Source organism: Macaca fascicularis, chromosome 7, assembly GCF_037993035.2.
Source record: "Macaca fascicularis isolate 582-1 chromosome 7, T2T-MFA8v1.1".
NCBI classification, from domain to species: domain Eukaryota; kingdom Metazoa; phylum Chordata; class Mammalia; order Primates; family Cercopithecidae; genus Macaca; species Macaca fascicularis.
Window position 1 is genome coordinate 35,867,599 of NC_088381.1, and position 23,946 is coordinate 35,891,544.

The 23,946-nt window shown below is 46.6% G+C and overlaps 1 protein-coding gene and 2 pseudogenes across 2 annotated transcripts in view; 2 read left to right on the forward strand and 1 right to left on the reverse strand.

Moving 5' to 3' along the window:
- The first annotated feature begins 566 nt into the window (after window positions 1-566).
- Window positions 567-676, forward strand: LOC123575029 (small nucleolar RNA U13; annotated as a pseudogene).
- Window positions 677-13,418: 12,742 nt separating this feature from the next.
- On the reverse strand, window positions 13,419-14,215 carry LOC102131030 (ribosome biogenesis protein NSA2 homolog pseudogene; annotated as a pseudogene).
- A 5,626-nt stretch (window positions 14,216-19,841) lies between these two features.
- The window catches only part of FAM81A (family with sequence similarity 81 member A), a 122,416-nt gene continuing 118,311 nt past the window's right edge, over window positions 19,842-23,946 (forward strand). For both annotated transcript variants that reach the window (XM_065547996.1, XM_065547994.1), the window contains exon 1: window positions 19,842-19,949. The gene's annotated coding sequence lies outside the window, so the exon portion shown is untranslated. The remainder of the gene's footprint in view (window positions 19,950-23,946) is intronic.

The window sequence follows — 23,946 nt, forward strand, 5'->3', positions numbered from 1 at the left end:
ACAGGCTTCGGTAGAGCAAGGCCAGGCATGCAGCGCACCTGTCTCTTAGTTCATCTTCCAGGAAGGCCTGAGTGATCCTGCTGCTGCTGCCTCTGTTTCATTTTCAGATACTTTGGCGTCTACTTTGAAGCCTTTACATGGTCAGCTCTGGAGAAAGAGAAATGGGTGTCCAACATTCCATTTAATTAGTTAGCCTGAATGCACATGGGCCCTTCTGCAGCTCCTGTTGTCACCTCAAGATCAGCTTTGGGCCAGACTCTGCACTTGCTTCCACACCCTGGTCACCCTCTTCCAAAACAAATGAACAAATCCAGCTCCGTCAGCCATCTTGAGTAAGGTAGCATTTACTGACTTTTCTTTGGGAAAGTGAGGCAAGCTCTCATAAAGTATGGTAAAATTTCCCTAAGGATACCTACAAACACTTCTGTTTGTCCCTCCAAGTCCCTCTCAGCAGCTGCTGCCTGCCTTTCTTCTTCCCCAAACTGCCTCAAGTGGCCCCCTGAGCCTGACATTGCTCCCTTCTTCCCTTCACTGGCGCGTGCCACTCCTTAAAAAGAGAGTCAGCGATCCTTTTGTAGTTCTTAAGTGTGATGACTGTGGTTTCATGCTTGTGTGTGAGACATGGGTGGGCCTCCCTCAAACCTTGTTACGATGTCGGCCCATTACCCGTCTGACATGGAAAAAATAGAAGAAAGTTGGATTGTCAGCCAAATTTCAACCACCTCTTTTTTTTTTTTTTTTTTTTGAGATGGGGTCTCGCTCTGTCACCCAGGCTGGAGTGCAGTGGCACCATCTCGGCTCACTACAGTGGCACCATCTCGGCTCACTACAACCTCTGCCTCTTGGGTTCAAGCGATTCTCCCACCTCAGCCTCCCAAGTAGCTGGGACTACAGGTATGTGCCACAATGCCTGGCTAATTTTTTTTGTACTTTTAGTAGAGACAGGGTTTGCCATGTTGGCCAGGCTGGTCTCAAACTCCTGACCTCAGGTGATCCACCCACCTCGGCTTCCCAAAGTGCTGGGATTGCAGGCGTGAACCACCGCACCCGGCCCAACCACCTCATCTTTTTCAGGCAAGGCTTCAAGGCCCATAATTCAATTGCGTTAAGTGTAGTGGTCCTTGAAAGCTGGGCAAAACTCTTACATTTGATTTAATGCCCTCGGTACAGACCAGAAAACTAGTATAGGGCTTGTGCAAAACACATGGCCATAGGATGTGCCCTGTAAGATCTAACCACTCTTAGGGGCCAAAATAGGGCAGAGCGGGACAGATGTGAGGTGGTACAGCATGTGGTTTCAGCTGGACTGTGCTCTGAGCCATTTGGACTGTGAAGGTTTCTCTCCCAGAAGGTAGCGGAGTAGGTCATGGGGTATTGTAGGTCTTGACAAGAGCACAAATGGAGGCCTAAAAACCAGATGTCTAAATATTTTAAAGTTACAAATAAAGCTCCCAAATCATTCAATACAATATGTTCTGTCCTCCTACCTTGACAAAAATACCTTCAGAACAACCTGGAAGTCCAGGTTGGAATTTTAAATTCCTAGATGTCAGAATCTCTTGCTGGAACATGGTGGCATGGGAAGAGCCAGCCCCCAGCTTTGGCCCTCATCCTTCATCCTTTTTTCTTCCCACTACCGACTCCAGCCCTTCTTGCATCAGCATACATCTCTTGCATTCCCATATGGACTTCTCAGCCCATATATCCAACTTCCTCATAACACTCACTCTTTGTTGATCCCTTAAGTTTGGGTTGCACACACCAGCATCTGGGTCACCCTTAGAAGAACTGACCTTGAAAAGGTCAGCACTGGGTCTGGAGACAAGCTTGGGGACACTTGGTCAGAGAATTCTGGAGTCCCATGCATCATCCAAAAAAAAAGTAAGGAGAACATCAAACAGTTCATTTCTAATTTGTAATCTTTAAAGGCCCTCTCCAAGATGATCTGAGGAAATTCAGGTTCAGAAATTCAAATTATCTACTACAATTTGAGGAAATTCCAGGTTCTAATTCCAATGGAAATCATCTTGGAGAGGGAACTGTTTATTGATTGTCAGGGCTGCCAGAAGGTAGGGGGATGGATTTCATAACTTCTAGAGGTCACTTGTCCCACTTCCTCCTCTGCTAAACAGGGTTTTTGGGAGAAGCTCAGTAGACCATGGTCCCTTCACTCTTAGTGCCCTTTGGCCAGCTCCTGACATGAAGCAAAGGCCCCTGTGTTTCTCGAAGATTTCTGCCCAGGGATGAGGACTAAGCAGGAGGATCTTCAAAGGCAGAGCATGTGCACACGAATCTTTGGTTTCTCTAATTAGGTCAAAAATAACCTTTTGGCCGAGCGCCGTGGCTCACACCTGCAATCCCAGCACTTTGGGAGGCTGAGGTGGGCAGATCACCTGAGGTCAGGAGTTTGAGACCAGCCTGACAAACATGGCGAAACCCCGTCTCTACTAAAAAATACAAAAATTAGCTGGGCATGGTGGCAGTTGCCTATAATCCCAGCTACTCATGAGGCTGAGGCAGGGAGAATTGCTTGAACCTGGAAGGCAGAACTTGCAGTGAGCCGAGATCATGCCACTGCCCTCCAGCCTGGGAGACACAGTGAGACTCTGTCTGGAAAAATATATATAAATAAATGAATAAATAAAAAATCTTTCAGCCAGGCGCGGTGGCTCACGCCTGTAATCCCAGCACTTTGGGAGGCCGAGACCATCCTGGCTAACATGGTGAAACCCTATCTCTACTAAAAGTACAAAAAATTGGCCGGGCGTGGTGGCTCACGCCTGTAATCCCAGCACTTTGGGAGGCCGAGGTGGGTGGATCACAAGGTCAGGAGATCGAGACCATGGTGAAACCCCGTCTCTACTAAAAATAGAAAAAAATTAGCCGGGCGCAGGGGCGGGCGCCTGTAGTCCCAGCTACTCGGGAGGCTGAGGCAGGAGAATGGCGTGAACCCGGGAGGCGGAGCTTGCAGTGAGCCGAGATTGCGCCACTGCACTCCAGCCTGGGCGACAGAGCGAGACTCCGTCTCAAAAAAAAAAAAAAAAAAAAAAAAAAAAAATTAGCCAGGCGTGGTGGCGGGCGCCTGTAGTCTCAGCTACTTGGGAGGCTGAGGCAGGAGAATGGCATGAACCCGGGAGGCGGAGCTTGCAGTGAGCCGAGATCATGCCACTGCACTTCAGCCTGGGCAACACAGCAAGACTGTGTCTCAAAAAAAAAAAAAAAAAAAATCTTTCCTGATCCCCAGGCTGGAAGGCAAAGAGCATGAGTAAAAGGAGGACCAAGGGCTTGGAGAAGGGCCACCATTCATTCTATCTCTGCATTCATGGTTCAGGTGCTGTCAGTCATGCTGAGAGGCAGGCAGACAAAGTGTGTCACCCCAAAGTCTTCTGGCCCCTCTCAGATAGTGTGGGCCCATCCAGGAGCTCCACAGGCCATGAGTTCAGAGTGGGAAGGGATGTGGGAGGGGCTTAGGAGCTGGGCATGATGTCTTGGGGTGAGATGTGCTGCCACAGTCTCTTCTACCCCCTGACCCAGGCTGGGAGGGAGACAGGTATGCGCTGAAAACAGGGAAGGTAGGAAGCCTCACCTACCCCACCTTAGAGACCAGGATCTAAAAGTCTGCAATGAGGGCTGACTCCATATGATCTCAGCTAGTAATGGTATGAAGATTGTACATGAAAATTTGAGAGAGGGGCGCGCACACATGCACACACCCCACCTTATCTTAGGACCTACTCTGCAGGTAAAAAAAAAATGGTTTCAGGGAAGGACAGTGAGTGAGATGTCACAGAGAGTTCATAACCTGATCTTTCTCTGAAGTCTGCTCCTCTTGTTACCAAAAAACTAGGTTTTGAGATAAAGGTCATTAATCTGATACTTTGCTCTGCTACCTGCATTTTCATTTCAAAAGCAGTCACTAGGAAATGCCATTGGAGTTTGGAAAGAGAAACGATGTAACATCTGAATATTATGAGTTGAACAAAATGGAGCCCAGGAGGCCTGGTTTGTGTTGGGTTCTCATAATATCATCCTTAGGAAGCCATAGCTCCCCCTATCCCTTAGGCTGTGGAGACTGTGCAGTGTTCCCACTAGTAAGAGAAGGGGCACTGTAGGGCTAAGGAAGGTGTAAGGGAACGGTAGGGGTTGAAGGACAGTGAGCAGTGCTCTATTGATAGTAACAGGAAATAATAATGAAGAGAAGCCTTGAGGAAGTTAACCCAGGGCCTTCTTACTAGAACCTAACCTCCAGGATCCATTTTGCTTTATAATACTTAGGCCCAACATGACTCATGAGAGAAGATGCTCTTGATAACTGTCTTCCTGAGAAGTTGAGCCTACGTTCTTCTTTTTTTTTTTTTTTTTTTTTTTTGAGACAGAGTCTCGCTCTGTCGCCCAGGCTGGAGTGCAGTGGCACAATCTTGGCTCACTGCAAGCTCCGCCTCCCGGGTTCACGCCATTCTCCTGCCTCAGCCTCCCGAGTAGCTGGGACTACAGGTGCCCGCCACCACACGTGGCTCATTTTTGTATTTTTAGAAGAGATGGGGTTTCACCTTGTTAGCCAGGATGGTCTCAATCTCCTGACCTCACGATCCGCCCGCCTCGGCCTCCCAAAGTGCTGGGATTACAGGCGTGAACCACCACGCCTGGCCTGATTTTTGTATTTTTAGTAGAGATGGTGTTTCACCATCTTTGCTAGGCTGATCTCGAACCCCTGACCTCATGATCCACCCACTTCGGCCTCCCAAAGTGCTGGGATTACAGGCGTGAGCCACGGTGCCCGGCCGAGTCTACATTCTACAGCATCTCTCTCTTTCGCTGAGAAGCCCTTGAATGTGGATATCGTAAATCACACAAAGTCACAAAACAAGAGTCAATCCTAGCTTGAGTTTACAAGAAGATAAATTGGCATCCATGTATAATGGCCAGATAAATATTGCACACCTTCATTTTTATTGCTAAGTTTGGCAACCCCGCATTCATGTTCCCAAATCTTCAATCCTCTCTGATTTTTTCAGTAATGAAAGCTACTTAATGTGTGGAACTGTAAACTGAAGGACATCTGAGGTCTTAGGGGGATGTCCGATGGGACCACACAAAAAAATGAAAATAAAAACTCTCATCGAAAACATGAGAGTTTCTTCCATCGAGTAAACTTTTCCCATCACAGGGACTTTGTTGTCTTCCTTCCTTTGGTATTCTTTCTTCCAAAATACCGGTTTTGACTATCAATCAATAAAGCAAAGCCATTGAAACCAACAGGAAATAACACTCACTCAACATGCACCTACTATTTGCCAAGCATCATGTTAGATGCTTTATGTGCCTCATTTCATTTCATCCTCACTATATTCTTGAAGATAATCTTTTTTCTTTAATGTAAGGATGAGGAATCCAAGGTTTAGAAATGTTACACAACTTGCCCCAGGTCACAGACCTGGTAAATAGAAGAGCCAGGATGACGGTGATGAAGATGGTGATAATAATGGTGGTGATGATGAACACAGCTCACATTGCTTGAGAATACGTTATGAGTCAACCAGTGTGCTGAGCGTGCTACATGCTTTAACTAATTCAATTACCACAACTGCCTTTTGGGGCTGGTACTCTCATTAACTCCATTTTAAAGCTGAGGAAACACATTCAATCTTGACCTGCTTACTCCAAACCACTGACTCTACTGTTAGCCATACTCCTTGGATCGTACCTCTCCACCCACTGGGTCCTGACATCCCACTCCCACCCCTCTTATTGCAGGTTGCTGAAGCTGTTTGTAGACTCAACTGCTTCCTAAAACCTTAACCTCACAACTGGCTGATTGCTTTTGGGAGGTAGTGCATGGTAAAACCTAGGCAGGCAGATGTCAGATTGACCAAGGTTCCTATCTTAAATGTTGAAAATTTAGTGGTTCACACCTTGAAAATACACTCTGATAAGTTTTATGCAAATTACTCCCAAGAGCTCACACATAGCCAATAAAACAGCCTCAACAAAAACCTTCTCAATCTTACCTCTAGGAAGCTCTTAGCTTTTGCTAACCACAATCTTAGAGAAGCTTCCAGCTAGTCAAAGGTGAGTGTAGCTTCATACTAATACAGCAAATCTGGTTTCTTTCTTTCTCTGTCTCTTCTTCCTTCCTTCCTTCCTTCCTTCCTTCCTTCCTTCCTTCCTTCCTTCCTTCCTTCCTTCCTTCCTTCCTTCTCTCTCTCTCTCTCTCTCCTTGCTCTTTCTCTCTCTCTCTCTCTTTCGTTCTGTGGACTCACCCAAAAATGCACAAATGGCTGGATGGTTGTTTTTTTATTTTTAGAAATGAGGTCTCATTCTGTCGCCCAGACTGGAGTGCACTGGTGCAATCGTGACTCACTGCAGCCTCTGCCTCCTGATTTCAAGCAATACTCGTGCCTCAGCCTCCAGAGTAGCTGGGGTTACAGGCGTGCACCACCATGCCCAGATAATTTTTGTATTTTTAGTAGAGATGGGGTTTCACCTTGTTGACCAGGCTGGTCTCGAACTCCTAACCTCAGGGGATCTACTCTCCTCGGCCTCCCAAAGTGCTGGGATTACAGGTGTGAGCCACTGCACCTGGCCTATTTATCTTATTTTTTATTTTTATTTTTAGAGATGAGGTCTCACTCTGTTGCCCAGGCAGTGGCACAATAGTAGTTCACAGCAGCCTCCTGGCTCAACCTATCACGTCAGCCTTCCAAGTAGCTGGGACTACAGTTGTGCGTCATCGTGACTAGCTAAGTTTTAATATTTTTTAGAGACAGGGTCTTCCTATGTTACCCAGGCTACTGGAACTCCTTGGCTCAAGTGATCCATCCCCCTTCAGCCTCCCAAAGTTCTAGGATTACAGGTGTGAACCACTGTGCCCAGCCTGGTTTATTACTAATGGTGCTGATGGCACATATCCTTTTTGATTGACACCCTTGTCACCTGCCCCCGCATAGCTCCCATGCAAATTCAAGGTTGGAGAGACAAATGGGTGAATAAAGACAAAACTTCCACCCTCCCTCTTTCTCCTTGTCAGCCTGTGCGATATAATTTCCCCCAAATCCAAAGAAAGGGAATAAAACTCGCTCCGGCCGGGCGCAGTGGCTCACGCCTGTAATCCCAGCACTTTGGGAGGCCGAGGCGGGCGGATCACGAGGTCAGGAGATCCAGACCATCCTGGCTAACATGGTGAAACCGCGTCTCTACTAAAAAATACAAAAAAATTAGCCCGGCGAGCTGGCGGGCGCCTGTAGTCCCAGCTACTCGGGAGGCTGAGACAGGAGAAAGGCGTGAACCCGGGAGGCGGAGCTTGCAGTGAGCGGAGATCGCGCCCCTGCACTCCAGCCTGGGCGACAGAGCGAGACTCCGTCTCCGAAAAAAAAAAAACAACAAAAAAAAACTCGCTCCAAACATCTCAAAAGCCTGTCATCTCCTTTTGACTTTTCCTAGCTACATTTCTTTCACTCATTCTTGTCTCTGTCTTCAAGAGGTGATTCTGCTGGTCTGGGAGTGTCTGGTGGACTCACTACCCAGGGCCTCTCTCCTTCCGCTTCTGGAGTGAGCGCATCAGAGGGCAGTAGGGAGGAGCCCGAGCAATCTGTCCACCTCAGGCTTCCAAAGTGCTGGGGTTACAGGCATGAGCCACTGTGCCCAGCCTGGACTTTCACTGCCTTAAGCCAGCAGAGGGTGTAATAATAACTCTTCTTAAAAGAAAAATGTTCAACAATCGAAATGACCAGCTCATTTGCCATGTAATATTCCATCTTATTCTCCTTTTCCAGCTCCAAAACCACAATCATATGCCACAGTTTAGAACAAGAAAGAATCCTATGCTTAGGTACACTGGCAAGGAACTCCACAAAGTAGCCTGACTCCCCGGAGTGTGTCTACAAGGGATTATGCAAGTTTACCCTCTAGTGCAGGGATCAGATCATTCAACTTGTCAATATTTATTCATTACAGTCATCAGAGAAGTGATGTAAAATGAATGAGAGTCTAAATAATAATACTGCAGGAGCCCAAATAAAATGACTTCTCTCCTTCAAGCTGTATGAAACCTTCTTTCTTGCCTGTCACTGATGATGCATAAATTACTCTGGTTAACAACCTTCTACCCAGCAGCCTCCAGGAATCACAGGACCAATGTGTCAGGGATCTCCTTTTCACATAAACTCTGGGCTGGTATTCTTTCCAGTGTAGGCTTCTTCTTCTCCTTCTCCTTCTCCTTTCTTTTTTTAATTTTCCTTTTTCTTTTTGAGACAGGGTCTCCCTGTGTTGCCCAGGCTGGAGTGTAATAGTGCAATCACGGCTCATTGCAGCCTCAACCTCCCCGGGCGTAGGCAATACTCGCACCTCAGCCTCTCGAGTAGCTGGGACTATAGTTACAAGCCACCGTGCCAGGCTAATTTTTGTATTTTTTTGTAGGAACAGGGTTTCCCTATGTTTCCCAGGCTGGTCTCCAATTCCTGGGCTTAAGTGATCCTCCCACCTCAGCCTCCCAAAGTGCTGGGATTACAGGCATGAGTCATGGTGCCCAGCTCTGTGTAGCCTTCTAAGGGAAGGGTTATGTTTATAGGAGAGGAGCATTGTACTTAAAGGAGGATCCCAGCAAGAACTCTTTGCATTCAAGGTCCTTCTCATAGTTTCAGTTAGCATCGATCAGACATTTGAGGGGTGCTTATTACGTGCCAGGCACTATGGTAGGTACTAGGAATACAGTGTGAGTTTTAAAAAAATGGAGTCCCTCTTTAGGGAGTTCAAGTCCACTGCCTAATAGCTCAAACCTATTGATAGCAGCTGTGTGCTTTATATACACTACCTCATTTAATCTTCAGCCCTGGCGGGGTCCAGTGGCTCACACCTGTAATCCCAGCACGTTGAGAGGCTGAGGCGGGTGGATCGCTTGAGGTCAGAAGTTTGAAACCAGCCTGGCCAACAGGCCGTGACACTTCAAAAATCCAACATAATTGGAACCTCAATCCTATAAGATTATCAGATGTGTCCAGATATTTGGACAGTATTCTATGGATAATGTTTGAACTTTTTAAAATTTCTGACTTTTGGCCGGGCACGGTGGCTCACGCCTGTAATCCCAGCACTTTGGGAGGCCGAGGCGGGTGGATCACGAGGTCAGGAGATTGAGACCATCCTGGCTAACACAGTGAAACCCCGTCTCTACTAAAAAATACAAAAAATTAGCTGGGCGTGGTGGCGGGCGCCTATAGTCCCAGCTACTTGGGATGCTGAGGCAGGAGAATGGTGTGAACCCGGGAGGTGGAGCTTGCAGTGAGCCAAGATCGCACCACTGCACTCCAGCCTGGGCGACAGAGCGATACTTCATCTCAAAAAAAAAAAAAAAAAAAAAAAAAAAAAAAAAAATTCTGACTTTCAGGATATTGTCCAGGTTATGTACTTCTCTTAGCCATTATTATTTTGGCTCATACTTAAGACTATCAATTACAGATGAGTCAATTAAGGCAGAAACACTTGGTATAAAAGTATAAAACACTGTCATACACAGTATTTGACCTCGGAAAGATTCTGGGGAAAAACAGTAAATTAATCAACACAGATTCGTTGGCAGAGTCTGTTAAAGGGTGTATCACCAACCTCACTAATGGTGCTAGGAGTGAGGTAATCCACCGGATACACTCACTCCTCTGATCCTACTGAAATTTGTCCTGACCATCTGCTTCTTCAGCTAATGATGGAGACACAAATGGACTATCGGGATTTTCCAGATTGCTTTCAATATTCCAAATGCCAAACCATCAGAATTTTAAAAATTACTTTTGGTTTTCCAAATCCTACAACACAGGATGTGTCAACTAGCAGACACCACTTTTAAGACATTTGTTGTACGTGCTTTTTTTTTGCCTTCCTGTTTTCTGTGGGTTTATTGGTGGTATGAAATGACTATTCCATCCAAGAGATAGAACTTGCACTGGAGGAGAAATGAGCACAATCCTAACCATAGCATCACCTGGTTACTATCAAGCCTGAGACCAGAAAGCAACATTTGAAGTGGTTCGACAGCATTGCCTTTGGATAACTGGCTTTCTGGTTCCTTACTGAACACTTGCAGATATGAGTTATGTTAGGTGAGGACATCTTTGAAGCTATCTGCATAAGAACAAGAGTGTAAACTCTGGCAAGACAGACTTTTTTTCACTCAGGTAAGTAATTGGTAATGCAGGGTCTAAGCATTTTCATAGGAATAAACACATGGGAGGAACACTGTATAAATTTGGATTAGGTTTTTCTGCATGTAACCAAAATAACAGCGCATTACATAGGATTAGAGTTGATTTCCCTTTTACACAATGAAGGCAAGAGGTAAACAGTGCAAAATACTGAGTAGCTCCATAAAGTCATTAGAACATGAATTCAGGCCAGGTGCGGTGGCTCATGCCTGTAATCTCAGCACTTTGGGAGGCTGAGGCAGGTGGATCACTTGAGGTCAGGAGTTCGAGACTAGCCTGGCTAACATGGTGAAACCCCGTCTCTACCAAAAAAAAAAAAATTATCGGGGAGGGGTGGCGTGTGTCTGTATCCCCAGCTACTCAGGAGGCTGAGGCAAGAGAATTGCTTGAACCTGGGAGGCGGAGGTTGCAGTGAGCCAAGATCATGCCACTGCACTACAGCCTGCGCAACAGAGCACGACTGTCAAAAAAAAAAAAAAAAAAAAAAAAGGAAATGAATCCAATCTCTTTCTAGTGCAAAGCTTCACCATCTCTAGGGTGTGGTCTAGGTCTTCCTAGTCCAAGCTGGTGACTAAAAAATCAGCCATCAGACAGGCATGATGGCTCACGCCTGTAATCCCAGCACTTTGGGAGGCCAAGACAGGCGGATCATGAGGTCAGGAGATCAAGACCCTCCTGGCTAACATGGTGAAACCCCGTCTCTACTAGTACAAAAAGTTAGCCAGGCGTGGTGGTATGTGCCTGTAATCCCAGCTACTCGGGAGGCTGAGGCAGAAGAATCACTTGAACCTGGGAGGCGGAGGTTATGGTAAGCCGAGATCGCACCACTGCACTCCAGCTTGGGCGACAGAGCAATACTCTGTCTCAAAACAGAAACAAAAAAGAAGAACGAAAAGAATCAGTCATCATACTCATATAGAGGAAGGGGAAGAAAGGCATGTCTTCTCCTTGTAAAATCATATCCCAGAAGGTGGAAACATTTCCACTTTCATGTTACTAGCCAGAGTTTAGCCAAATGGTCTCATCCAGCTGCAAAAGATATTGGAAAATGTAGACTTTATACGAAGCACTTTACGCTCAGCCCAATATTAGGGGTTCTTGTACCAAGAAAAAAAGACAAGATAAATGGATGTGGGGTAGATGATTAGCAGTCTCTGCCACAAACACTGAACCCAGCTATGAGACATCAGAAAAGGCCTCCAGAAAGATATGGTATCTAAGCACTGAATAAAATATGCTCAAGAACCCAGGCAGATGAAAGGGATGTAGGAGAGGAGGAAGGGCAGGGGGGTTCTGGTGAGGGGGCAGCACATGTGAGGCCACAAGAGAGAAGAAGTGTGCCGTGATGGGGGAACTGAAAGTTGCGCCTCTGGCCGATTGAAGACAGGAGGCAGGAGAAGTCGCTCCCCATGCAAGGCTCTGGCCAGTCCTCGTTCTCCAGTAATGTTCCCAGAGGTCTGGCTCTCCTCCTTTCCTCCTGCTGCAGCTGGTTCTCTAAGTTTAGCATTGAGTGGCCAGCCACTCCCTCCAGGGCAGGAGGGGAAAGAAGTGGATAGTATGCCATAGCCTTGTTAAGAAGGCCCCATACTTATTTTTCAGAACACATTTGAGTTTCTCCTTCAACTAGACCAAAAAACAAAGTATCTTCAGTGAGTTTCTTTCAGAGAGGCTCCAGGGAGGGTGGGGGGGTAAATGAAAAGCCCCTGTCCGAGTCTCTCTTCTGCTCCTCCACACCTAGAAGCTAACTTCCTGCCTTTTTTTTTTTTTTTTTTTGAGACGGAGTCTCGCTCTGTCGCCCGGGCTGGAGTGCAGTGGCCGGATCTCAGCTCACTGCAAGCTCCGCCGCCCGGGTTTACGCCATTCTCCTGCCTCAGCCTCCCGAGTAGCTGGGACTACAGGCGCCCGCCACCTCGCCCGGCTAGTTTTTTGTATTTTTTAGTAGAGACGGGGTTTCACCGTGTTCGCCAGGATGGTCTCGATCTCCTGACTTCGTGATCCGCCCGTCTCGGCCTCCCAAAGTGCTGGGATTACAGGCTTGAGCCACCGCGCCCGGCCGTTCCTGCCATTTTTATCATAACTGTTGGAGGCGAGGGATTCGTGAACTGGGAAACAGGCCAGAGGTTCACTCGGAGATTGCAAAGGCACCTCCAAGTTAGCTTGTCCAAGACTGACTCCTGCTCTTGCCCCCCAATTCATTCCTCTTCCAGTGTTCCTGTCTAGGGGAATGTGTCTGCAGACATCCCAATGCCGGAGCCAGAAAGCCAGGAGTCAGCCCAAGCATGGACTCTCCCTCCCTGCCCACATCCAACCACTCACGCGTCTAATAAATTTACCTCTTCAATAGCTTGCACTTCTGCGTACTCCTCTCCACGTCCACTGCACCTCGCACGCTAGTCCAGGCTATTATCATCCTCTCCCGATCACAGCAGTGGTTGCAAGTCTGGTTGCCCTGCACCGGCTCAGAACCCCCTACCCCATGAATCACGCTATAGCCAGTGTCATCATCTTCAACATAAGGCTGATGATGATCCTCCTTCTCCACCTCTTAAAACCCTAGGATGGCTAACTGCAGTCTACACAGCTCTAATCACTCAGGTCCACACCCCTCCTGCTTCATCAGGCGTCATTCCTTCCCCTGCTCCCTTCACTCCAGCCTCCTTGGCTGACTTTTGCCAATGCTCTGCCCTCCTTTTGGCCTCAGGTCTGTTCCAAGCTGCAATGCTCTTCTTCTTCCAGTGAATCCCAGTCTCCTTCTGTTGTCAGTGCCAGTTGCTTTCAGGGGGGAAATCTAAACTCCCAGTCTGTTAAAAGTCCTTGCACATTCCCTCCGTTTCTTTCCTTTAATACACATGTTGGTTTATAATTTTACATTCACTGGTTATTTGATTAGTGTTTCTTTGATGCATTTTTAGTAGGGTGATCCTTCCAGCTAAAGGACCACAAAGGTTTCAGATTTATTCTGGAAACATTTTCTCTTTGCACATTTAAAGGGAAAGTGATCTTTTCTAATATTTGCAGATAAGAGGTATGTTTGAAGTTAGAGTCCTAAAGGATTATTATTTTTATAATGATTTTGTATTTTTTTCCATTTTAATGTTTACAATTTAATAAATATCTTGATGACTGCAGACGTGTATGGCTGTTTCGTATTATTCAGAAACATCACAGTAATGGCAGTTTTTTCAATTGGTGTGTAGTCCTCAATAATTATATGTGGAATTGCTATCAAACCAGTAAGACTACATTTATGCATCTATCATTTTCAGGATTGTTGGTAACCTGGGCATATTTTCTGCAAATAACTTTGCCTCCTTGCGTCACAAGGCCCAATTTGCTCACATTTACCTCAATGACAGTACCTGTGGTAATAACACCTGAAGTTGTATACAGTGGGACGACGAGTTCTTCTTTACACCAAGTACTGGTAGGCAAAAGGTGGGCTTTCAGTTCACAATGTGTTACATGGGCTTTCTTGAAACGCAAGCCCATTGGCCTGATGACTCTTTCATACTTAGGTGGTATTCTTGTAAAGCCATCTCCAACAAAGCAGACGTTAGTAACCAGCCTCTTCCACGCCTTCTTCTTTCTTTTTCCTGTTCGAATAACTTTTAATCCTTCTGTTTCTCCCTGGGCACGTACTTTAGGCAGAGGGACTTCCCCTTTTCCCGCCTTCTCTTTTCGTTTCCGTTTGATCATGTTGGAAAGTACTTTAGCTTGAGACTGTCCCTCTCTGTCCAGCAGATAGGCAGGTACTGCTCCCTGTGGAATCTTTTCAGCATTCTTTTTTTGTTTTTGTTTTTTTTGGTGTTTCTCTTTTCATGCATCTTGATAGTCTTTTTCATTTGTATTTTCTCAGCATGGCCCTGTTTGTGGTAAAGCTTAGCCTTCAGACTAATCATTTTCTTTGCCTCCTTTGAACATTTATGAGCCTCTCGACTTTCCTTCTTTCTCTTTTCCTCATGGTAATCTAAACAGTATCCATAGTGTTTACGGCGTAATTCAATATATTTGTTCCGTGGCATGTTGACCGCAGAGCCGCCAGGAGCGGGGGTGCGAAAACGCTCTCAATTTTCAGGTCTTAGAGACCCATGAGCCGACCCCGTGCAGACCTGACAGGAAAGTGATTTTGTATTAACTTTGCTATTGCTTTATGTACTGCTATAGAGTAATAAACCCAAATTTCTCTCCCACGTGTTACTAATCAGCCGTGGATAATGTTAGGAGGATGCCCTAGTTTGGGAGGTGACTATCTTAATATTCCTTAATATCCCTTAACTGTTTTGTAGATCTAGAACATTTCTGCCTCCAACTCCAGCAAGGATCTGAAGGTCCAGGACCTTAGGAAAGCTGCCTGTAGAGAGGTGGAGAGGTAACAGCGTGTGGGACGGGGAGGGTCTCCTTGTATTCTTCTGCCTCCTACACCCCTACGTTTAGGAACAAGCCTCATGCCTATTATACTCACCATGAGTTACAAACTAGTGGCTCACAGGCCTACTTAGTCCCTTCGATGTGCTTGGCTTGGCTAGAAGGATATTTAAAATTATTATTACTTATTTTTATTTTTATTTTGAGACAGGGTCTCACTCTGTCTTCCTGGCTGGAGTGCAGTGCCTTGATTTTGGCTCACTGCAACCTCTGCCTCCCGGGTTCAAGCGTTTCTCCTGCCTCAGCCTCCCAAGTAGCTGGGATTACAAGCATGTGCCAACAAGCCCGGCTAGTTTTTTGGGTGTTTCTTTGTTTTTGTTTTTGTTTTTTTTTTTGGAGTTTTAGTAGAGATGGGGGTTTCACCATGTTAACCAGGCTGGTCTCGAACTCCTGGCCTCAACTGATCCGCCTGCCTTGGCATCCGAAAGTGCTGGGATTACAGGTGTAAGCCACCATGCCCATCCTCTATTCCTTTTAAAATATGCTTTAATAGCATTTCTAAATTGTCTTCACAGGGGTCTTATATATATATTATTTGCTAGGTAAAATTTGAGATATTATGATTGTTGTTACTACAGTGAACTGAGTCTTAATTGTTATTGCATTTTCTAGTGGGTTATTGCCGACGTAGAGGAACGCTACTGATTTATGTAGGTTCTAGGTCACTTAGTTCATGGGTCTATAATTTCTCTGCCTGAGCCACTGTCTTTACCTCATGCTCCATCAGAGGTCTCTGATAGTTTCAGGGTGTCCAGGGAAATCCATTCATTTACCTAGATCTTCACTGAACATTTATTGAGAACTTCAGTTATGAAGTGTGCTACCCGCCCCCCACCTCCTACCCCCACATTCATATGTTGAAGCCCTAACCCCCAATATGACTGTATTTGGAGATCTGGCATTTAAAGATGAAATTAAGGTTAAATGAGGCCATAAGATTGTAGTCCTAATTAGATAGGACTAGTGTTCTTAAAAGAAGAGAGACATCCGAGCTCTCCCAACCCCCAAGCATAGACAGAGAAAAGGCCACACAAGGAGACAGTGAGAAGGTGGCTGTCTGCAAGCAGGGGAAAGGAGTCTCACTAGAAACCAATCCCGCTGGCACGTTGGTGTTGGACTTCCAGCCTCTGGAACTGTGAGAAAATACATTTGTGTTGTTTAAGACACCCTGACCCTGTGCTTTGTTATGGCAGTCCAAGCAGATGAGTACAGCCTCTTTGTGCCCCAGTTCTTCTGGTTATTTTATGGAAGTGTTATCTCTGGCTAGAAAGTCTTACCTAAGGTCTTCTTTCAATTCAGGCAGTGGAGATCTGGTTAGAGTTGAAGAGAGCTTTAAAAAAAATCAAACAACCCCATCAAAAAGTGGGCAAAGGATATGAACAGACACTTCTCAAAAGACGACATTCATACAGCCAACAGACACATGAAAAAATGCTCATCATCACTCGCCATCAGAGAAATGCAAATCAAAACCACAATGAGATACCATCTCACACCAGTTAGAATGGCAATCATTCAAAAATCAGGAAACAACAGGTGCTGGAGAGGATGTGGTGCTGTCCAAACAACAGGTGCCGGATAGGAGCACTTTTACACTGTTGGTGGGACTGTAAACTAGTTCAACCATTGTGGAAAACAGTGTGGTGATTCCTCAAGGATCTAGAACTAGAAATACCATTTGACCCAGCCATCCCATTACTGGGGATATATCCAAGGATTATAAGTCAGGCTGCTATAAAGACACATGCACACGTATGTTTATTGCGGCACTATTCACAAGAGCAAAGACTTGAAATCAACTCAAATGTCCATCAGTGACAGACTGGATTAAGAAAATGTGGCACATATACACCATGGAATACTATGCAGCCATAAAAAAGGATGAGTTCGTGTCCTTTGTAGGGACATGGATGCAGCTGGAAACCATCATTCTCAGCAAACTATCACAAGAACAGAAAACCAAATACCGCATGTTCTCACTCATAGGTGGGAATTGAACAAGAGATCACTTGGACACAGGAAGGGGAGCATCACACACCGGGTCCTATTGTGGGGAGGAGGTAGGGGAGAGGGATAGCATTAGGAGATATACCTAATGTAAATGACGAGTTAATGGGTGCAGCACACCAACATGGCACATGTATACATATGTAACAAACCTGCACGTTGTGCACACGTACCCTAGAACTTAAAGTATAATAATAAAAGACAAAAAAAACACAAAGAGAATTAGCATTCATGGCACTCAGGGAGGTAATTGATTTCTTTTCAGTTAAAACACTTTAAATTGCAAATTTCTTCCAAATCTTAATAAACATTTTTTCCAGTGTTTTCAAGACTCAATATCAGAGAATTAATGGGGACTGAATTGCTTCTTTTCTTTTCTTTTCTTTTCTTTTTTTCTTGAAACAGAGTCTTGCTCTGTCGCCTAGGCTGGAGTGCAGTGGAGCGATCTTGGCTTGCTGCAACCTCCGCCTCCCGGGTTCAAGCGATTCTCCTGCCTCAGCCTCTGAGCGGCTGGGACTACAGGTGGGCGCCACCACACCTGGCTAATTTTTGTATTTTCAGTAGAGACGGGTTTTCACCATGTTGGCCAGGATGGTCTTGATCTGTTGACCTTGTCATTCGCCTGCCTCGGCCTCCCAAAAGTGCTGGGATTACAGGCCTGAACGATCGTGCCTGACCTGAATTGTTTCTAAAGGTAAACCTCCACAAACAAACCCATTGATTCTCAGGGCAAAAAAGGAGAGGGAGACACATCTATGCACGAGGCCTAAGTGGGAAAGAGAAGATCCATCAGGAAGAGAAAATGGGAGGAAAGACCCAGCTCCTCATTCTGGCAATTCAGAGTCTGTAGCCCATATTTCTTGGCACCTTAGACAAGACCATGAGATTTTCTCAGGTAGAAGGGGCTGTTCACTTTGGTGTGGAATCCTGTAGTAGTTTGGTGAGAAAGTTCCTATACATTCTTTGTTTTTTTTTTAGAGACACAATCTCGCTCTGTTGCCCAGGCTGGAGTGCAGTGGAGCGACCATAGCTTACTGTAGACTCCAACTCCTGGGCTCAAGCAATCCTCCTACCTCAGCCTCCTGACTGAGACGACATGTACACACCACTACACCCACCTCATTTTTGTAGTTTTTGTAGAGATGGAGTCTCACTATGTTGCCCAGGCTGGCCTCTAACCCCTGGCCTCAAGTGGTCCTCCCACCTTGGCCTCCCAAAGTGTTGGAATTGCAGGCATTAGCCACCATGCCCAGCCTATATTTGTCACAACAGCTGGAATAACCTCAAGATCAGATCACTTGCTATCCTGTTCAAAACTCTTCCAATGGCATTTCATCACATCTGAAATGAAATCCATGAGTTTCTAATGGCCAGTAAAGCCAATAGGTCTGGGCCCTGAGCATCACCCTGAAATAATCTCCTACCACCCTGCTTCCCTCTCACTCTGTCCCAGCTACACTGGCTTCTTTGTGCTCTTTGAACACACAGAGCTGACACCAAGCCCAGGGCCTTTGCATGTTCTCTTCTGTCCGCCAAGAGTGCTCTTTCTTCCAAACTTTGTTTCTTTTGCTCCCTCAAAGCCCTGCTAACATGTTACTTCCTCAGAGAGGTCTTCCCTGACCCCTCAGTCTAAGCCATCTTGCCTCCTACACATCCCTTCGTTGTTAGCATTTAGGTTATAGAGTCATTTGGTTATTTCTTTATGATCTGTCTTCCACTACAATGTAAGGTCTGTGAGAACAGGAATTTGGTAGTGTATGTGGGATGAATGAATGAACAGGCCAGCCTGCCAAGAACAGAGTGGGAGGGGTTTGTGAGGGTATGAAGAATGCAACCGTATGCCTCTTTCTGCTAAGAATTAGGCCGGGCTCCGTGGCTCACACCTGGAATCCCAGTACTTTGGGAGGCTGAGGCGGGTGGATCCCTTGAGGTCAGGAGTTCAAGACCAGCTTGGACAATATGGCAAAACCCCATCTCTACTAAAAAGATGAAAATTGCCTGAGCATGGTGGTGCATGCCTGTAATCCCAGCTACTTGCGAGGCTGATGTGGAAGGATCGCTTGAACCCTGGAGGCAGAGGCTGCAGTGAGCCGAGACCACGCCACTGCACTCCAGCCTGGGCGACAGAGTGAGACTTCATCTAAAAAATAATAATAATACTAATTGCTACTACTTCATCCTGTCCATCCCATGTCCCTAAAAACTTCAGCATAAGTGCGCTCCACACACGAGGAGAGAACAAACCCTCCCACTGGCCTTGGGCCCATCCCTCTTTCTCCCACACTGCCTCTTTTGAGTTATCTCATTTTGCTCCCAATAGCCAGCTTTGACTTTTCTGGGCTTATCTGGGCATCAGGGATCCATGTTGTACATTCAGTTGCCCTGATTATGTCTGCCTTAGAGCGTCTCCTAGGGCAGCCAGTATAGAACAGTCACCTAAGGGCCTGGAGCTTCTGCAGTCTGCCACTCGCTCCTTCTGCCTGATAACAAATACTATTCCTTTTATCCTTGCAACTTGACCCAGAAAGAGGTGGCTGTCAATGTTCAAGGGCCCTGGAAAGGAAGACGGGAAATGTGAAACCACTGGGCACATGGGAATGGGTGGGTCTGAGAGTCTGAAATGCGCCTTCCAGATCATTCTCATTGAAAAATTCAGAATGACCTTCCCTCCCCAAGCCAAGAAAGGATAAACACTCACACCTCCTTACCTTCTTACATTCTCATTTCTAAGATAAAATATAATGCGTTAAGAATCTGTAAGTTACCTCATTTAATTGGCACTCTGCTTTATCAGATATGCACTATCATCACCCACTTACAGATGAGGAGATTGAGGCTGGGGGATGTGAAATCATTTATTTCAACTCACGTGGTTTGCGAGCAGTGGAGTCAGGATCCTAATGTAGATACTAACCAGTGTTATTTGGCATACCAATTTAAATCAGTTACTTACACTAACTTTAAAACAACATGAGCTTTATTAAGGCAAATTTATATATCATAAAATTCACCCATTTAAGTGTACAATTCGATAATTTTAGTAAGTTTGCAGAGTTGTGCAACCATTACCACAATCCAGTTTTAGAACATTTCCACTACCCCAAAATGTTTCCTCATGTCCATTTTCGGTTCATACCCACTCCTACCCCCAGCTCTAGGCAACCGCTGATCTACTTTCTGTCTCTATAAATTTGCTGTTTATAGAGAAATGAAATCATCCTGCATGATATTTTACTACAAGCTGCATTTGTTTTGTGAAGACTGCTCAGCTCAGTTCTCAACATTCAGTTCAGAGGTGTGGATTGGCTTAGCACAAGGAGGAAGGTATTGTAACTCCATTTCTGCAAGATGTCTAGAGGGAAAGTTTTTATCTTTTTTTTTTAAGGAGAATTTGTATTATTTTAATTATTTTTATGTGCAGAAAACTCAACAGCATACATTTAACCCAATTTGGTGGCAAGTTCTTTAGCTTTTGGCTATTTCACCTTGGCAATGAGAGCCACACACTTGGGAGCCAGGACATTGACTCCCCGGTGATGACGGATCTCATCGTGTCTGCCATTCTAATTGGTTCTGATAGCTTCCTCCAGCTAAGCCAAAGTTTCTTTGTCTTTCAAGTTAGCCTGTGTGGTGACAGTGGTGCAGGTCTTCCCATGGACTAGACATCCCAGTCTTACCTTCCCCTTGATAATGCAGTCAGGGACCTTTATTTTACAACACAGAGAAATGCACTATCATCACCCACTTTCTTTCATTTATTTTTATTTATTTATTTATTTATTTTGAGACAGAGTCTCACTCTGTTGCCCAGGCTGGAGTGCAGTGGCCCGATCTTGGCTCACTGCAAGCTCCGCCTCCCAGGTTCATGCCATTCTCCTGTCTCAGCCTCCCGAGTAGCTGTGACTACAGGCACCCGCCACCACACTGCTTAGTTTTTTTGTATTTTCAGTAGAGACGGGGTTTCACCATGTTAGCCAGGATGGTCTCGATCTCCTGACCTGGTGATCCGCCCGCCTCGGCCTCCCAAAGTACTGGGATTACAGGCGTGAGTCACCACGCCTGGCCTATCATCATCCACTTTCCAGATGAGGAGGCTGAGGCTGGGAGCAGGCAGAAGACAACTAGCTTGATGGGATCCACATCACGTCCAGTCACCACCAGCTGAGACTTCTTGTTCTCCACTAAGGTGGCTACAGTGATAATTCCTGCTTGAAGGACAGGTGGTCTCTTGGTGGGGACGTCCCCTTTGCTGGCAGCTTTCTTCTCAGCCCAGGCCAGCAGCCTCTGCTTCTTCTCTTGCTTTGTCTCTGGTCTGTACTAGTGGACCAGCTTATGTACTATAATTGAGTAGCTGTTTGGGGGTCCAAGGCCTGGGTGAACTGGTTCATCACAGGAAGCACCTTCAGCCATGTGTAGAGGATGGCTCTTTGTCACTGCAACCTGATAAAGCGGGGCCATTTGACAAAGCAAGTGAGGTCCCTTTTGGGTTGGGTGTGCTGTCCAATACCAAGATTCTTAGGCCTTTTCTCCAACACGGGATTCACCACTTTCCTGGCCTCCTGCTTCTTTGCGACAGCAGCGGCTGGAGCCACCTTCTTCCCCTTGTCCTTCTTCCCTTCTGGCATCTTGGGCGGCAGGAGAAAAGAGAAAAAAAGTTTTTGTTTGATAAATATTCCAGGCTTCTGAGGACAGGGGCTCAGCACTACCTGGCTGAAAGCAGAAAATCAGGGTGGAGGTGATTGTAGGGTTGGGGAATCATACATGGTTTTTTTGTTGTTGTTGTTTTTGTTTTACTTCTTAAAATATTTGAAATAGTTGATTTTAATTCGTGGACTTAACTCCAAGTCATTTCAAGGATGACTCCATTTAAAATAAAATACAGCTGGGCACAGTGGCTCACGCCTATAATCCCAGCACTTTGGGAGGCTGTGGCAGGCAGATCACCTGAGGGCCAGTGTTCAAGACAAGCCTGGCCAACAAATCCCATCTCTATCAAAAATACAAAAATTAGCCGGGTACAGTGGCTCATATCTGTAATCCCAGGACTTTGGGAGGCCAAGGCGGGTGGATTACAAGGTCAGGACAGCAAGACCACCCTGGCTAACACAGTGAAACCCCATCTCTACTAAAAATACAAAAAATTAGCTGGGCATGGTGGTGTGCACCTGTAATCCCACCTACTCAGAAGGCTGAGGCAGGAGAATCTCTTGAACCTGAGAGGCGGAGGTTGCAGTGAGCCAAGATCACACCATTGCACTCCAGCCTGGCCAACAAGAGCAAAACTCCGTCTCAAAAAAACCAATAAAAATAAATAAAATACAAACAACAAAATGAGGCCCTAAAGATCTAATTTTAAAATGTAATCTGGCTGGTCCGAAGGCAGTGAGTTATCTCATTTTTGTGTCTGGAATTGGTGGGTTCTTGGTCTCGCTGACTTCAAGAATGAAGCCGCAGACCCTTGTAGTGAGTGTTAGTTCCTAAAGATGGCGTGTCTGGAGTTGTTCGTCCCTCCTGGTGGGTTTGTGGTGTCGCTGGCTTCACAGTGAAGCTGCAGACGTTTGCAGTGAGTGTTACACCTCTTAAATGCAGTGCAGACGCAAAAAAGTGAGCAGCAGCAAGATTTATCATGAAAAGCAAAAGAACAAACACTCCATACCACAGACTGGAGCCAGTTTCCGCTGCTGGCTAGGGCAGCCTGCTTTTATTCCCTTATCTGGGCCCCCCCCCCACATCCTACTGATTGGTCCATTTTGCAGAGAGCTGATTGGTCCACTTTGACTGAGTGCTGATTGGTGTGATTATAATCCCTGAGCTAGACACAGAGTGCTGATTGGTGCATTTACAATCCTCTAGCTCGACATAAAAGTTCTCCAAGTCCCCACCAGACTCAGGACCCCAGCTGGCTTCGCCTAGTGGTTCGTGCTGTGGGGCCACAGGAGGAGCTGCCTGCCAGTCCTGTGCCGGATGCCTGCACTCCTAAGCCCTTGAGCGGTAGATGGGACTGGGTGCTGCGGAGCAGGAGGTGGTGCCCATTGGGTGGGCTTGGGCCGCACAGGAGCCCACCGTGGGTAGGGCCGGCGGCTCAAGCATGGCGGGCTGCAGGTCCCGAGCCCTGCCCCACGGGGAGGCAGCTGAGGCCTGGCGAGAATTCCAGCGCGGCCCATGCGGGCCTGCAGTGCTGGGGAATGGGGCCCACCCTCTGCAGCTGCTGGCCCAGGTGCTAAGCCCCTCACTCTCTGGGGCCGGCGGTGCTGGCAGGCCAGTGGGCCGGCCACTCCCAGTGCGGGGGCCCTCTGAGCCGGCGCCCACCCGGTGCTGGTGCTGGCCCGTGAGCGCCAGGCGCAAACCCGGCACCTCTCCCTCCACACCCAGCAGAGGGAGCCGGCTCTGGCCTCGGCCAGTCCAGAGAGGGGCTTCCACAGTGCAGCGGCGGGCCGAAGGGCTCCTCAAGCGCGGCCAGAGTGGACGCCAAGGCCGAGGAGGTGCTGAGAGCCAGTGAGGGCTGCTAGCACATTGTCATCTCTCACTTTGATTGTTCAGTCAGTTACAGATAAAACACCTTATTCTACTCTTTCCCTCCTTCTTACTACTACACTTGACTAATCTTTAAAAATAAAATTTGATAAAAATTTAAAAATTAAAATGTCGTCTTAAGGGCAGCCCTGAAGTGATTCAGCTCATCTCTATCTGGTGGCTCCTCCCTGGAAGGGGAGGTGAGGAAGATGATACTCCTATTCCCTCCTCCAGACACCCACTCATTCCACTTACAGCCATGGGAGGTTTGGAATGTGTTTCTACTCCAGGCCTGGGTCCAGTGCAGTGACACTGGGGCTCTCACTCTCCTGGCTCTGGAGTCTCCATTATGCCTGAAGATGCCTTTCTCTGGGACAGTCAGAAGTTACCGCCCCAAACCAGAGTCAGTCCCCTTTCTTCTCTGTCTGATCACCATCCTTGTCCCTCTGAGAAAAATCGCTATTCTATCCAGAGAGAAAACAATAGCCCCTACTTCATGCTTCATGACCATGTGGTTCACTGCAGTCCCTTCATCCCCATTTCTCTCCTTGGCAGGAAGAAATTCTTTTCAAAGCTGGGGAGGTAGTGCACAGACTCCTTGAAGAGGTCCCAGGGAAAGGGGATGTTCTCCTCTCCTTTCCCCACAGATCACTCACTGGGACTGTCTTTTCTGTACTGAGACAGACCTGAAAACAAGCCAGTTTTAGATTTTCTTCACAAGTTTCTGTAGGTGCAAAGGCTCGGGCAGAATGACTAGAAGACAAGTCCTCATTAATAATAATAATAGCTGACATTTATTAACCTGTAC